Source organism: Anopheles maculipalpis, chromosome 2RL (assembly GCF_943734695.1).
Source record: "Anopheles maculipalpis chromosome 2RL, idAnoMacuDA_375_x, whole genome shotgun sequence".
Lineage (NCBI taxonomy): Eukaryota > Metazoa > Arthropoda > Insecta > Diptera > Culicidae > Anopheles > Anopheles maculipalpis.
Window position 1 is genome coordinate 20108014 of NC_064871.1, and position 17854 is coordinate 20125867.

The 17854-nt window shown below is 44.0% G+C and overlaps 2 protein-coding genes across 3 annotated transcripts in view; one reads left to right on the forward strand and one right to left on the reverse strand.

The window, feature by feature from the left end:
* LOC126565188 (zinc finger protein 845-like) overlaps positions 1-6670 on the reverse strand; it is a 252910-nt gene extending 246240 nt beyond the window's left edge. Inside the window, exon 1 of the mRNA XM_050222340.1 lies at positions 6658-6670. The gene's annotated coding sequence lies outside the window, so the exon portion shown is untranslated. The remainder of the gene's footprint in view (positions 1-6657) is intronic.
* Positions 1-17854, forward strand: part of LOC126557700 (T-complex protein 1 subunit zeta) — a 315666-nt gene that overhangs the window by 240684 nt on the left and 57128 nt on the right. The window lies entirely within an intron of this gene.

Here is a 17854-nt window from a genome sequence, read left to right on the forward strand (position 1 = left end):
ATCCTGATAACTGTTTACTTTGCAACTAATAATTTCCTATTCTCTAGTGTCTTTGTTTTGCATTTCTCCAACTAGATTCTGGGAGAGTTCTACATAAATAACGCATTTGATGATTTCAAGTAATGTACAACAATAAATCCTGATTTTATTCTGTTCTGTTTCATGATAAAGAACAAAGTTACAATTTTCACAAGTATTAACCCCAGATATTGAAGTACTCTACCGTTGTCAAAAGCTTGAACGATCGAATTCAAGTATCACTTTGAGTATCATTCAGTTTGTCAAAAAATTAAATGTCCAAAATAAAATTGCCACAGTACGTAAGAAGCAACATCATCTAGCACACCAACAAGGACCAACATTCCTATTTCTATTGATTCCCAGGAGCCAACACAGAAATTGCAATCTGAAGCTATCTATTTTCTTTGCATCAATTGATGCCTGTACCGTGCGTTTACTAACCAATAAAATTATGAACCAATAATTCTGTCAACGAGCGAAAGTTTTACGACAGTCCCTTGACAGACTTGGCAGTAGGATCAATGCAATAAAGTGATCACATTCTCTCCCAATTCCCAGATTGACCGATGAACCGCCCCGAAAGGACGATCCTTAGCTTTCGCCTTGGAGGCGGTACCGGTCACAATTTCCAAGAATCCTTCACCAGCTCTGCTCAATCAACGGCAGAAGTCGATGAACATATCGTACTTTCATTCGTCCATTGGCGTACCTTTTTTCGGCGGGAACAATAACAGAAACAGAGCTTTCTTTTCATGACAAACTTTTCACGACGTAATTTCTACCTCGCTGGCCGGCACCATTGTTCGGGTAATGTTTTTACGAGCTCAAAACAAGCGCAAACATTACGAAAATACGGACCAAACGCTCGCACTCTGATAGTGATCGAAACGATCGACGATCGGCTATCGTTTGGGAACGACAAATGTATAAATCTTGACGTTTTATGAGTGCTACCGCATTGTGTCCTGTCAATGGCAGCTTGTGCGTAGAGTGTCGATGAATTTATTCGTTTTTTTTTCTCTAATTTTAACTTAAACCACCTTTTTCATAAAATGATCCAATCGAACGCACGCCACAATGTGACGCAGCTGATTGACATCGATATTAGAAATGGAACACGGGAGACAACAGGAACAATAAAAAGAAAACTTTCGCTTTTTTGGATTTTACATTGTTAAGCCCACACACAGAAAAAAAAATCAAATCCATACACAAAAAAGCGAGCTGTTTGAAGAGGGAAGTGCGTCACATCTAAACACGCTTCCGGTAGCATTTGATGCGCGTGGGTCCGGAACTCGCAGGGGTCCACAAATAAATGGAGGAAAATATAACACAAAAAAAAATCTTGCCGAGTGTCGTGTGCCACCACCGTGGCGTTTAGGGTTTCACTTTTCGTCAGCGAGACTCTTAAAGATGTTATGATCGCGATTTTATGACGATCTCTCGTCCCGTCTTGGCACGGGCCGCGAATTACGGACCCTTCACTAGTTTTTTTTTAACCCATTCGAACATATGCACCCCTTCCGGGGCGAGCTGTAGGATGAACCTTTTTGTGAAGGTGAAGCGAAAAAAAAAATCCAACCCTTGCATGTTAAGATGCAACACAAAACCTGGGCCCAGCGCTGAAGAAAGCAGGAAAAAAGCTTTTGAAAGGCGTACGCCGAGCGCCAAGGAAACGGAAAACTCTTTTCACATCCGTTTGTGCGTTGTTCCGGCGTGTGCTGACACGAATGGCGCGTCATGCTCAACAGCAGGCTCCTGGTGGTGTGCACGTGCTTAGGCTAATCATGGTGGAAGTGTAGGGTAAAAAAGGTTTATGATTTAAAAAAAAATCAAACGTAAGAAACATTAAACAATCCACTTTTTTCATAGCGAATCATTTTTATTTGATCGTTAGTTTTTACTTTCAATGCTTTAGGAAGGGTTTCGACGTCTTGACAGAAGGCCTGATCGATTAAATGTGGAACAATGCGCAAGCAAGGTGTCGACTGGAAGTCGAAATCGAAAGCAACCGGGTGGGTGTTGGGTTGCAATCCTTTGAAAGCATCCGAGGCTGAGTGTTTTGCAACGGAAAAACACAGGCGGCTGGCTTGGGTTTCGCTCCATCAAGAGGATGTGAATAAAATGCAAGTTTACTCCCCAAAAAATGTTTGCAAGTCAGTGAAAACAAAAATTGCTAGGTATAATTTCAATTGAAAACATGTCAAAACGAAACATATCAGAACTATTGATAAATCTCACCTGGCACTGATTATTGGCTAGAGAAAGGATTAAATTACACCGAACTCTTTCACGTGGGATCTTGTTTTCTATGAAGCGGTATGACTTATAGGACAGTGTTCAGCTTACGATCACAGTTGTGATTTGCTAAAGATATTACTTAGAAATTTTCTTTAGATTGTTTTATAATTATGATCTCCGTTCCTCACACATCCCCTTTAAAATTATGCATTGAATCAGTTCACTTTACTGGTCAGAAAAAAAGCCCACATTGAACGCGAATACTTTCATCAGGACAAACGTTTGCAAACGCTCAATAGTGTGACATGTTGTCCTCAGATTACGAACGTAAAAAGTACCGCCCTAGTGTTAGCCGGATTGTAACCATACAAAACAAATCAAACCATTTCGGCAACAAAACGCCAAAGAAAAAAAAAAAACGCTTCAACGCTCGTGAACAGTTTTCAAATATTTGAAAGGTTTGAAAGCTTGAGATGTTAGTGCCCGATAAATGTTGATTGAAAACAATACTCTGAAGGCTACGATTGAAGGGCGGCAATACTTGTGGAATGTCGAAAATTCTGCACAAGAAGTCAGCGGTGCCGCTTTGGTGCGAGTGGATTTTTCTAAACAATGGACATGCGCATTCCGTGGCATGGTAGCTGTGGATCAATATCAGCGGCCCATGCTCACCGTACCATCATCCCCGTACGCTGACGTGTCGGGTGATGCATTTCCAGGCCAATCGTCAAACTCTGGACGTCAGCATCACCTTCAAGCGTTGCTCGCTGGAAGTCCTCATTTTATGCGCATCGCTGCGTAAAAGGGAACGCGCGACCGCGCGGTGATCGATGTCCGCGAGTGTGGCAGCTAGGGTAAGATGCAACGATGTCGCCGATGTCGGCAGACCGGGTACTGGTTGTGCGATCGCGAGCATACAAACACATTCCGAAAAAGGGGAGGTAGAAACGTTTTCGGGCCGGGCCTAATCTCTGTAAATGGAATAATAAAAGTAGATTTCAGCCGCATGATTTACTGGTGTCCGTTTTTGATAGGATTCGCGGAGGTATTTTCGGTCGGTGCGTTTTTGGCGCATGCACAATATTCCTTGCGACGTAAAAACTGCCATCGGCCATCGGAATGACCTTATACATAGCGTTTGTGTGTATGATGGACAGGTAGATACAGGTAGATACAGGACGAGTGTTGCAACGGAATGGGGTTAAGGGTTTTGGCAACATAAAGATTCACCAATCGGGGTAAGTTAAAGCTAGTGTCGTCTAATTAGCATATTTGTTTTCGTTTATGACCATGACAGTTTCAACACTTTTCTCAGATAATAAATGTACCCCATTGGCCGGAATCAACGGGTAACGACTGGATCTCACTTCCGAGCAAACAATTTAAGTATGTTAAATAGCGTAGCACTTAGCAAAATATCACACACGAATTGACCGAGTTAAACGGTAAAGTCAAATTGAACATTAAGATCCTCCTCCAACGTTTACACAAAAATACATTGCATTTGTGAGCGCAGCTCCGTGACATCTTTACGACCGTCCAATAAAAACGGGCAATTGTTTGGCCATTAATGTTTCAGCTAGCAACGCTGCATTCCCTTAGCGCACGCCCACAGCATTTGGCACTAATTTACCATTGTGTGCTAATGGTTGCTGCCGGGATCACGATCATTCGTTTCAATCTGAAGCTGTCCCTCGGTAGCAGGGTTTATGGCTTTCAGCAGGATCACTGCGCGTCACCGATCCAGATCGTTAGACGAACGTTTCATCTCAACGCATTTCCTTCGTGCGTCACTCAAACAGCAATCAATCGGACTATTTTATGACCGAACGAAAGCGAGAGTCACAAACAAGTCCGGTGCCGGGTGCGGGTAAGATCAACAATGTACGGTGAGTGAGTAGGTGGTCAACCGTTGCTGGTACCGGGCAACAGAAAGTCCTTTTTTTTAAAAATTGCTCAGCTGAAGAGTTTTCGGACCGTCTGCCGTATGGGTAAATATTTTGGGCAGTGAACAAAAGAAGGTCGTGATGGGAAAGATGGTCGTGATGGGCGAAGATTTTGGCCGACCGAAAGACGGATAGATGATCAAGAAGCGTATGACATAAGCTGTGCAGTTCCGGTGGCAGATGGTTTGAATGTGCAAGATGAACTTTGTTGTGCCGCTTGTCCATCGAATAGAAGCATTTGCGAATGGTTTAACATTGTCTTAGTGATATTCAAACAATAAAACTGTAAAACTGATGCATGTCCTTGAAGATTAAGTCAAAAAATGATCCTATTTACATGCTTACCTTATAGATATAATATTTGATCTGGTAAGGACAAGTAAGTAAGGAATTTTTTTGAGACAGACTGTCATTAAAATTACTCCTTCAAACAGTATATTGATCCTCATTGCTTACCTATGGGCAACATGAATCTGACTAAACCTAATTTACGCATTAAAACGTTCAAGATCCCTTGGGATATCATCCAGCTGCTCTACATTATTTCACCGTCTTTCCTTCCGTCGTTTAAAAAAAGAATACCTTCGCTTTCATCACTTTCGTTCAACCGGTACTTGGTGTCGGATTTCTAACTATTCAAAGAAAGCGAAATCTTGACATCTTAAAAGTCAATACACAAAGCGGAAACTAGAAAGAAACTCTACCAACCCCAGATGAGTGAAATGTCCTAACAGGGTCCTTTGCCATTTTGACTGCTGTCTATCCCATTAGCATGAATCCCCGTAGGATGAGTTAGCATGATGGTTTGTGTATTTAGATGCTTTTCAAGCGTATCCGCTTTTCTCAGCACACATCACAGGATCCCTTTTCGCTCGGTTCCTCAGGTGTAAATAGCGGTACAGTTGAATAACGGGACACAGCAGAACGCGGAAGTATTCTATTCCGCTTGTACCGGTACAATTCTCCTTCCGCTTGTTTGCACACATTGCGTCATTGGAGAAGGTTTCTGGACTCTGCCCAAGTGCTTTCAAATAGCTTCGGGGTTTCCAACGAATCGAGCCGGACCGGAGTTTACATCCCGGATGCGCCGCTTAGCAGCTGAACCGGGACGAAGCCTACGACGCCCGTCATAGCATTACCACTCTACATCAGTCATTTATCACCCGCGCATAGCCATCAATCGAAGATGTTTGAATGGCACGATTAAGTCATCGTTTCGATTGCGCCAGACCGCCGCACTTTAAGGAAGACCTTCTAGAGCGCTGGTGACCGACGGCACTTCACGCTGATGCACTTGCACATTTCCGGAGCACTCCCACGACGATACGGGTGGCGTGGTGGTGGCGGGCCCTGTGCCCTCACTTACCATCCCCGAGCATCGCCGTTTTGCAGGCTTGAAGCCGAACTGCCCCGTCGGTGCACGCCACTCGATTGAAAGCGTGAGTTGAGCATTGTGGCTCGTCAAAGACCGCCCGCAAGCCGTACCGATATTTGTTTGCCCTGTCCTGCCGGCACGGCACTGATGGAGCAAATTCCTGGCAAGAGCCTATCAACTACAACCGGGTGGCACTACTGCGGTAGTGGGCACCGCTGTTGCAACATTGTTGCCGGCAGAACAAACCGGTGTTCTTTTGCGCTGTTGCACTTTTCTTCATACTGCATTTTCATTATTTTATTAAGTACTAATTGCATACTAGGTATGGATTATTTTGCCTCCACCGGTTACCGCTTCGGTTGGCTGTTGGTTGAGCACCTATCGGAACGCTGGTCAGATGATGCTCGGCGACGTTCTCAGCGTGCCGGACCAGACTGACTGATCTTTTGCCTTGCGAGGCTTACCAAGGCTTGGCGAACCGTTTACATTGTCTGTGAATTCTCACAGCGTGTTGCCTGGTCGGTCAGGTATGACAAGAGAATTAATCTTGAAGGTGGTATATCTGGAACTGAAGTTTAACAAACAGGCTTGCTTTCGATAAAAGCGACTACTAATCAACACTTCACAGGATCAAACATGAGAAGGCTAATTCAAGACAATTACTCACTGTGAACTCAGTTTTATTCAGTGAGAAAGACACTCATATAAAATAAATGTAGATCTTACATAGTCACCATTCTATTGTACAAATATTACGATCGTTTGAAAAATATTATTTTACCACAAATTATTGAATTAAGTTAAGCAAAACATCCTTTATCACTTTATTGTGCGGTAGTTATCCATTTAATTCAAATCACATTTTTACCGCCCCTGTCTACAAGATTCTTGCCTGTCTTGTACGTGTCAAGCACCCGATAACTTCAATCGGATGCTCATCGCTAACCCCTACATTATCCCCAAGAATCCAGCCGACGCATTCTGCAGCACACATTTTACAAACTGCACTCATTATGTCTCATTTGTAGCGAGTGTATCATAGTTCATCAGTGGCGTTTGCACCGTGTAAGTCACATCAACAGCTCACCGAACTCACGCACACGTTCCCTGCCGGTCTCGCCACTCTGGAACGCCCGGTACGACAAGATGATCGATAATTATAAACTATAAAAATTTGCATTCAATTTAATCTTGTTCGCCGCACATCCAACAACGGTGCGCGGGTGCCCGGCTACTGTGTTGCCGTGCCGCATACACCCGAGATCGCGAAACACGATCGCCGATAAGGCGTCCCGATGACACGCGGAGGTAAATGGAGAAGCGTGAGAACCGGTGCGGGACTATCGCGCGTTTTATTTTCTACCTTTCGGTGTGCGATGCGTGCAACGTGCAAGGATCACGCCAATCGTTTCACTTTATTTAGATCGGGATCGGGTTTGGCACGGCACGCGGCAAACAGGCAAACGCTCGTTATTATGCAAACGTTGCAACGGCGGGTGCTAAAGCGGGCCGGCTCTCTTCGTCTTGGTGGCGATGGAGGGATGAAATAAATAAGTTAGCACACTAGAATGCATCTTACGATCTTGATTTTGTGCTTGCATTAGTGAACTAAGGGTATAAATAAAGTTTGTGTTCACAATAGAAGATGCTGAAGCTACACATGACACTCCAGGACTACAGAATGGACAAAGCAATATTAAATTTGTTGTGAATATTTTTGATTAAAATTTTTATTAAAATATGGTCTAGGATATGGTCTAGGGCTTCCGAGGTCTAGGCGAGTAAGATGGTCCTGGTACGATTGAAGTTATGATATTTTGTATTTAAAAAGTCACATGATTTCATGTATTATCCAGTTCTATCGGTTAAACTTAGAAAATTATCTAATCTTAGGTTAAAATTTGTGCAAAAAAATTCCTTTACTATATCGACTATATCATGTTAAAGTGTCTTCCGCTTAGCCAGACCAAGACCACTGTGCCACCACTGTCGTTCTTTGAACCATTCATTCCACTTGCTATGTAGCGCACCGGGTGCATCACACATTCCCGCAAACATGATCCCAGTTACTTGCTTCTCCTTCTTTTCCGCGAATGAATCGCTACGCAGTGCCTTTTAATAAACACTCAATCATTTAAAGTGATATCATTAACTGCTTCATCTACACTTCTGTTGCGTCTCGGGAGGCAACCGCTGGGAGGCACTGGGTCTGCGCCTTACAGGATAAATATTATGACAAATAGACGGACGGTCCGTACATAACGACAACGATCATTTATGTTGTCGCGCGTTCTCCGTTCACACATACACACACACACAGTCACACAGGACGCCAATTGAAACGGGAGTAGAATTTTAATCGTCGCCCAGCTTGAGATCTTGTCGTCTGGTATCGTGGTATTGTCATCACGTTCATCTCACTGCTTGACGTTTGTAGCTCACTCGGCGCAAAGCGTTCTAATGCAATGCAATGGGTACGAACCGCTGCTACGGTGTCCTTAAACTTGCCACAAGGAACTCCACCGGGCATAAGGTCAGTGGACGGCGGGAAGAACCTCCGCTTAATCGTTGTGTGTACGTGGAAGTACCGGAACTGAGGGTCGTGGGTGCCGAAGAACCCAATGGCGAGGTGAGTGTCGCTCGAAAACATCGCCACCATCCGAAGGCAATCAACTAATTGTACGGCGCAACGTTTAGGCTTAGACATCCACGATCGGTGATGGCCGTTCCGGGTGTTGAACTGCCGCCTGCGGTCAGCAAACGCAATTAGATGAAACCATCGGCGATCCGTCAGCGGGCATCTGGGCAGTGGTGGAAAATAATCCACAGTCCTGGGCAAGTGTAGTCTTGTACCGGAAATCGAAGCCGAGAGTTGACAACGGTTTTGCGCTGATTAGCGTATAATTTATCGATCGATTGTTGGGGACACCCTTCCGCTGCCCCTTTACCGCACCATTTTATTGGCCCCGTTGACATCGAATGACATCAGTGTTGGGGTGGCTGGATGAACTTAACGTATTGGCCATTTCCTTCTGCAAAACTGCACCGGGCACCGGTGCACTGGTCCATTCCTGGGTGTCACATCACCATCGCGGTTTTGCATTTTATTGCTTACTCATAAACCCTCTCTGCGTCAACCATCCACCCAACGCGTTTGCGTTAGGCTTGCGCAAATGCTTGCAGCTTCCGGGTTTGGGAGAATGGTTGGAAGTTTGCCGGGTAAGCTGAGATGTTGGGTAGATATAGCAGTTGCTAGTTGTGCCGGGCACAGGTCGCGTTCGGGGTGGGCCGCAACCGCCAACGACTCCAAGACCCTTTCCCATTCGTTCCCAAACGCAACCGTAAGGTTTTTAAAAAGTCTTTTTAATCGGTTTGTTTGGTTTGTTCGCTGTGCGTGCCTGGCAGACAGGTGCATGGATCGTTCACTGCACCCGATATTCGCGAGGTGGATGAGTTCTCGTTAACTCGCCTGTTTGCGTACTTTCCCACACGCTTAGGGTGGCTCACGAGATTTCGAGAAATTGTATCAAACGCACAAGCAACACGTTAGAACATACACCACGCACCGCGAAGGTTTACCCAAAAGCAGTTCCAACCCGGGGGCGGTGCGAACGATATTTGATTAGTCAGGTTTATGGTTAAATTTGCGTATTTGATATAGAAAACAAACAAAAAAGAAGTGTAGAACGGTGGGCTGTCTGATTCTGACCAACCCGGTGGTCGAGCCGAAGACATGCGCCACAATTATGGACGAATCGGTGGGGCAGCCAGTGTCGCTGACTCCACACAAAATGGGGAACTTTGGAAGCGCACGGCGGTGTTCGTGAAGCTGCTGTTGTTGGTTTGTACATTTTTTTTTTGTTAATCCAATGGGTTTTGTTGAGCCGGCGTGTACAATATCGAATAAAATCCTAGGAAATAAGAAATTCGCTCGAATTGGTTGTGGCCATTGCACGCTTGTGCGCAGTGCGTCATTTAAGCACGAACTGTGGACAGTTTGGTTTTTCAATATGTTTACGGGTAAAATAATTAGCTGATATTCCGCGCTCGCACTGCGCACTTGTTTTCAAAAATTTATGGTTAAAGTATTTTAATAAGACACTGAATTAACTGCGTTTTTTTATTTTAAATTTATTTTAATAATCAATGTTGTTTGATCGCAATACTTTTACTAGACATTGATGGAAGCTTCATAAAAATAAGACTGATCTTTGATGCTTACTAATGAAGATTCAGTGCAACTAACCGGCTTTGAGCAAAAATTCTACCAGCCTCAGATGCAGTTCCGTGTGCACCCGCGATGGAATCTCGATTTGCACTTGGCTAATGGGTTTCCGAAGCATTAGCAAACAATGAACGCTAGGATGGCAAATGGCGTCCATTAATCGATCCGACCGATCCCTGCCGATCGAGTCGAAGCGGGTGTGCGGATCGGATGTCAGCTTCGATTTCACTTTCGCAGCCAATACCGGGCTGACGTAACACGCCCTGGAGGCCACGCAAGGACGCCGGACCCGTTCGCCTGTGAAATGCCACACGGATTCTGCTGCACGCTGCCGGCTGACCTTCAGCGAGACTGCGTCGAGATCCGGTGCAGTGCGCTTATCGGTGCATTCGATCGGCACTGCACCGATCCGGTACAGCTTCTCGTAAATCAGCCGGCCTGCGCTTAACGGGACGCAGTGTCCGCCTCGCCCCCGGGGCCACTAATTGTCAACGCAGCGTGGACCGGTGAACACTCGGCAAATTAGCGCCACCCATTACAGCTTCATTGCGCGAGCAGCCGGGCAGCGCTCTGGTTAGGCATGAAATATCATTTCGAATGGTGCTGCTATTGATGTGACTTCAGTATGAATTCTGTAACGCGCTAGAACGATCTTAATCAATCCGATTGCAATCATAGGAACGCAGTTTGAGCTCGGTTCGAGACATGCACTGTAATGGAATAGAGAGATGGGAGGACATAAAATATAAGCAAAGCATTAGCACAACTCACCCTGGTGGTCTCACACCTACTGACACTTGTGGCGTTTGTCCATTACCGATGATTTACCGTTGATGGTTGATTTACGGGCCGTGCACACACTTGGACAGTTGGATATGTTACGGTATGATCTATTACCACCCGCACACGTTATCGGTATCCTTTTCTCTGCTTTGCCCTTTCGAGTGGGAATACTTTCTTCCTGACATAAAGGCGTGTAGGATGGCACTAACATTCTTCCGAGCTGTGTCTGATGCATCGCAACGTACAGTTTTACGCTTTATTGCATGTGCCACATAAATCATGAGCGTATTGTGTGTATTTGTTTAATGTTTTGTGTCGTCCTAATGTTCCGGGAAGGAACGTATCGATCAACTGCGAAATATTTCGTTAGGAGGTAAGCGCCTGTTAAATTTTCTTTGTCAAGTTGAACACTTTGCTGGATGTGTTAAAAAATTAATTTTTTATTTATTTATTAATTTTAGCGATTTGCTGGTACTTTTTTATGCGTAATTATGAACATTAAAGTAAAACAATGATGTAAAAAGTTCAATGGAAAAACGCTAGGTTTGTAAAAACTTGATAAGAAACTGATTGATTTTACATGCCATGCACAGTATTTGTTATATATTTCAAATATACTACTACATTTCCACCTACTTCCTCTGTACGTGTCCTTGTCGATCGTCTTATCTGTCTCACAATCAAACGATAGCAAACTATAAATTCGCCAAAGCTTGATTGTTGAAGGCTCATAGCTCAGGAGAAAGCTGAAACATGAAGTTCGTGCTTGTTGGACTGCTGTTTGTGGCGTTGATGTGTGCTTTGGTTTATGGCCAAGGTAAATATCAATTTAGCATTGATTGATAAAAATACTTATTGTTTTGCTTTCTCCAACATTAAAGATGGAATTCCCATACCGTTGAGTTCTGAAGTCAAACGATTTGCAAAGAGAAGCATTCCACTGGGTCAACTGATAACTGGGCACCATGAAGCGTTTGTACCACAGATAGTAAAACAAAACATCGACTCGGATAGCAACGATTCTGATTGAAGTGATCCCGTCCAGGAAAACTATGAAAAAATTCATTAGGACTGTTCGAGTGACTCTTTCATCGATCATAAAATAAACGGTTTAATATAATTTGAAATGTATACCGAGTAAAATTTTTCTGTAGAAAAAATCATTATAATATGTCGTTTAAAGTATGTACCTGATTTGATAAATTATTTTACATTCCTTACAATTTTGACTCGTGTCAATTTTGGCACCCAAAGAACCCAAAAATATTGTTCGATGCCACCAATCGACTTAACACACACTCAAAACCACAATACACAATAGAAATGGAGGTATGCATGACTTTACTGTGCTTAAAAAACCAATAAACAAAGAATTCTGATCAATGTGAAAAATCAATAATTAAATAAATATACTGAGAGAAGAGAAGAGTGTAAATTGTCTAACATAAACGCATTATTTTTTTGTTTTATTTTTGGTAATATCCTAATGTTCTAAGAAGGAATGTACATATTACGAAGGAAGGAACGTCAAATGAGCTATTTAGGAAGCATTTTAGTTTTTTTTTTATTACTAACTTTTCTACTGGCTAACCTGTAAATAAGAGAAGTAGACTGATGTAGGAAATGTTATTTCTAATCTCATTGACATTGTACGTCGATTACGGATGTGATTAGGATTCATATTTTGCCATTCGATTATGCTGTAATCATGATCGCGAATAAAGATGAGCCAAACAACGCTTTGTTCATAAAACTCTTCTCATGTTCGTTATTTTGCAGGTACACAAAAAAGATCAATAAAATTTTAAAACAAATCACATTTCTTACGACGTAAAAAGATCGATGGAAAGGCTTTATATTTCACACATGGCACTCAGCTTGTGTTAACTTGATAAGACAATGATTGATTTTGTATTCCGTCTAGAATGTTTAGTAAATATTTCACTTACATTACTGATTTCCATGTATTTCCTCTGTCCTTGTCCTAGTGAAACGTCTTATCAGTTAACTATAAAACCACCAACGCTTGACAGTTCGATGTTCATAGTTAACGAGAAAGCTGAAACATGAAGTTCGTGCTTTTTGGACTCCTGTTTGTAGCGTTGGTGTGCGTTTTGGTTTCTGGTCAAGGTAAATATAAATTTAACAATCATTTACAAAAAATCTTACTTTAACTCTTCTCTATTGTTCGTTACATCATCCATTTAAGATGATACTTCTTCATCGGATAGTACAGAAGACAATCTTCACATTGCGAAAAGAAGCATTCCACTAGGTCAGCTGATAAGGGAACATCATGCAGCGTTTGTATCACATATGGCAAAGCTAAACAGCGACTCGGATAGCGACGAATCTGAGGCAAAGATAAAGTGATCACGCATGATCTATGCATCCGTCCTGTATATCTATCGGACTTCCAATTCAGTGTGGAATTTTGCAGTGGTTGATTAATTGATTAATAAAAAGTGGTGTAATTTCATTTGAAGTGTAGCTTTAAAACTGTGTTTTAGATGTCCAATTAATGTTTAAAGGATGACCGTTAAAATCGAATTTTAACATAGAAAGCTAATGACTGGTAAAACGTAACGGTAATTACATTTAATTCACCTATGATAATGTTAAGCAGCATTGTGTTTTGTTATATATTCTAGCCTAAGTTTGTGTCTTGAGGAAGCAGGCGAAATTATGCTTTGCTAAAAAAACTAATGAAACTTAAAAAAAAAATCTGATGAATTTAAAAAAAAATCTATTCTTTAGAGCGAATTGGATGACTTTGCGAAGAAATGAATGTACCACGAGGTACACATCGTTATTAAAGAATGCACGGTTACGCTATGCACAATACATATTACATATGAACGATCTTATTTATTGTGATTTCACTATCACCACCGCCATCAATTAGAACTACTATCAGTGGCAAGCTGCTTTGACTAACCTATGTCGTTGCAGTTCAATTTCAACTTCAGTATGAGGAACCTCGTAGCTCTCGTGTGTTGGATCGTTCTTATATTTGCGCTAGTTAAAGCGATCGGTAAGTGGCGCAAAGACATCTTTGCTCTGGAAAAATGAACGCAAAAGACACCAAAATTGCTAATTTTTCAACAGACGGCTCTGGAACGACGGACAATGATCAGCATTCCGCCAACGATGAGAAACCTGAATTTCCCCGGCTGGGGTAAATTGTGAAACGTGAGGTTAAACGTCTGTACAGTGACTGTCTGTTTACCAGGTAAAAGCTGGATAGTTAGTCCAGCATACGAACGTAGTTAAGCCACAGTTAGAAGAAAAAAAAAACAATAGAAATAACCATCTATCTAACTGTCGGCTGTCCTCTGCGTTTCTTCTCACACGATGATGACCCGGAAATGGTACCGAGCGCCGTTAGCGAGCAACCCATTTGAGCACTGCAGTGCCCACTTCGAAAGAGCACTGGTTGACATTATCCACTCAAGGAGTAGAAACAAAGCGAACGCATATCTCCGGGGCACAGCATTCACACTCCCGCACCTGGCTAATGGTGGGTGCCGGTGGTGGCTTACAAAAGCAACTATCACCCTAGTTCTTCACCGCACCCTCACTGTGCCGCTCTCACTGTGCCTCGAAAGATCGAAGGATAAATGATGCATCGTGCATTAAGGATCGATGGGTGATGAGTTTGACGACGACAGATCCTGCATGGCTACCGAACCATCCAGCGCAAGTATTGCAGCAATTCCACCCCGTAACATGCGTGCTCTGAGGGGATATCTGTTATTAAGCGAGTTGTAGCATTACCGGGTGCAACTAATCATTACACACCGGTCAACACTTACTCTCCGTCTTGGTGAGTTCATTTGAAGCGGGTTCAATTGACAGTCTTACAGTTTCTTCCTTATCCAATGCAATACACCCGTAACTGTGACACAAGGGTAAAAATACCTCGATGCTCTGTCATCCCCATGGCCGGATTGAAATAGGCTGGATGTAGGATTCATCACATCGCGCGGGCAACATTGTCGTAATCGTTCGATCGCGGTGTGATTGATTTGTTCGAATTCCACTTAATGCTGAACGGCCTATCAGAGTCGCCGCCTACGGACTCCGACGTCCTATCCGATCACCGGATCACCTGCAGCCCGCCGCTAAGCAACGCAAATCAAAGCCTACTGCGGTGGGCTGCGTATTTGCGCACGGGAAAACTAATAAACAGGCCGTAATTTAGCGGCTTTGCTGAGTAAATATTTATTAGCCACCTATCGGTGTCAAACGGGCTGGGCGAGATCAGTGCAAACGGGACAAGATCCCTATCTTGGGAGGTACCGTTTCGGTGCGTGTCGCGATAAAATGCGGAAATAATTGCAAATCGTTCGTCTGGGAACGGCTGTCGGTAAGTTATGCAAAGTTTTTTGTTAGTGTACGCGGTACTATCTTGCAGTTACCAGCGGTGTTCGGTTGGACCTGCGGGCGATAGTTAGAGTGATGGTGGTGCGGTGCAGCAAAAGCAATTGCAGCTCGAAGCGGAACCGGGCAAACTAAAGTGTACTATTAGTGGTTGTTAAGTTATTACGCTTACGGTTGGTAGAGATCAGACTAGAAATTAGAGAATTCTCACGCAATATGCATTGCTGGGGGCTTTGATCTTTAAGCAGGTGAGCTTTGAAGGATTCCTACCGTTATTTCAGTGTCTCTTTTCTTTATTTCTTCTCATTTTAGAATTTAATTTTAAGTGCTTTTGAAAAGATCGAACTAAAGTTAACTTTCAAACCATTCCTCTACATTTATTTCCACTATTTCGTGCGTAGTGATCACATATTTTCTATATTAGATTGTAACAAAGCATGATTCATCTAGTGCTTCATCTCAGGCCTGGGCTGCTGCCTGTTTTAAGTCGCTCTGGTCGCCGGCTGACTAAGCGATCGTGACACGCCAACATCCATCGCCTAACCAGCAATTGCTTAGTGTGCAATGAATGTAATTTGATAATTGATCCAGAGTACAGCTTACGGACCCTAGCCTAATCATTCGCGCACATACATGTTACGCATAATTTGCCTATTGATTTTCACTCCACCAGCTGCCATAAACGTTTCCGACAATCGCACCACGGTAGACAGGTGTTCACTGGATATCGAGCTGGGAATGCAAATCGCTAGAACCTGGCATACTGAAAGAACTGGGCCCTCTATATTGATTCCAGAGGGTGATCCCTGTCAACGACATTCCTTCTCCCAGCGAGTAGCCGTGAAGTCCTTCTCGTGATGGTCATTTGAACAAGATTCCAGAGAATTGCCCTAGAACGATACACCGCTTGCAGGTGTCATTGCATTTTGTTCCTCTTTTATGTCCCTTTGATCCCTTTGCTTTACCCCGTGCTGTTTACACCCCGCTGTCATGCTCGCAACGGGCAAACGCCCAATCGATGAGGGACATCAACCACGCGCCCGACCCGACAACTCCTCTACCCCTGAGGGGGAGCAAACTGGAACCGGCCACAAAACCGATGCGCGCCGGAGTATTAATCCGTTCGTGATGAAGGGGTCGTCAGTTGGGCTGTGGAGTTCATTGCAACGAACTTGCCCGATCAGGATCTAGCCGTCGAGAGAAAGAGAGAGAGAGAAAGAGAAGGCCCGGTTGTGGCGACGGGTGTGCACGCTAAGTGCACATTTTAGTGCAGTTGCTTTTAATATGGCAAATTTGCGGACACCCCATCGTACCTGTGCCATCTCCCGGGTACCTCACGCTTCGCTGTCCGATTTCCCGATGTCACTCGAACCGGATGAGCGTGAGACACGGCGATGATAGGGTGTTTTTGCGCCATCGCTTGCTTCGGGGCCGGTTTCGCCTATTAGCAGCGTGCTCGAACCGAAGAAGACGAACCCAAAACAAAGCGGATGATAAATAAAGTGTTATATCACTGCGGCAGGTCCGAGCGCCCCGGCAGAGGGCGCTCGCTGCCGCTTATGACAGGTATGGGAAAAACGGTCGGCTGCTGGCGACTAGTGCTTGAACTTGCTTCCGCGCCAAGCACCATGGTGATGTTACATCAATTAGATCCCGGGGAAGATTATAATTGTCGCAGCAACCGGAAAATCAGTCGCTTTTGGAAGGCGCAACGACGACGACCACAAGCAAACCATCCAAAGAACGCACGCTTTGCCAGTCCCTCTTTTACGGTGACGTTCGGGTAGGTAGGGATGTATGGGGTGCGCTGCAAGGTTGCAATCGGATACCGACTCCACGGGCCTAGTGGCGGTTTGGTTGCGAATTCTCGCCGACATATCGCCGGTAGTCGGGAGGGCCTTGCTCTTCTTCGTGTCACACTTATCTATCGATCGCTTTCCGGTACGGTGGTCAGCCGGCAGTGTGGCTCAGAACATCTTTTGCAAACCAAAACAAAACTGGTCCCAGAGTTCAATCCTCCTGCGATGCGACGTGCGACAGACAGCTTAGCCGGATGTAGAAACGGCAGGCCCTGTTTGTGGGACGGGCATTCGTTGAATAATCAGGATATGTACTGAGTGAGGTGAGTGAGTGAAGATTATGTATGAGAAATGTTTGATGAAGTGTACAAAAAAAAAAAGCAGCAACGATTCTTATCGATGTAAAAAAAATCTATTTTTAATTACTTTTTTCAGACCAAAATTCGATATAAACTTGGTAATTTGATAAAGAAAAGAAAAACAATTTGAAACAATTTGGAATAAGATAAACGCATAATGATCAGGTTTATCGGTTGCCGTAACAGAAGAGGAACCAATACATACTGCGCACGTACCTTTTCCGTGCTGTTTTAACGCCAGAGTCTGTTCACCCTGCACCTTAGGGTTGGTTGCACCTATCTTGACCTCGATAATTGGTGTAACCTTGGCAATGGCGGGTCCTTGGTCCCGTAGATGATCGTTTTGTTGGGCAAACAAACAAACCAAAGCAAAAGCAGCATAAACTGTTCGCTCAACTACCAGCACTGGTGCGATCAATGACAGCGATTTTCTGCAGGTGCCAGTTTCTTTCCCAGGCAACACTGGCAAACTGACGGTCGGCGAGCAATCAGTGCATCACGCGTTGACAGCTCTAACTAGGTCCCGGAGCACAGCCCTGGCACGCTTAATGACGCATCAAAATTGCAAATTTTGTCCAACATTTCTTCAGCGTTGCACGAACAGCATTCTTGCGGGAGAACGTCATCTGCAAGTACCCAGTGCTTATTCCCACTAACATCCACATACACGCACGCGTTCGTAAAATGGTGTCTGGTGGTAGTTGAATTGGACGAATGAAACA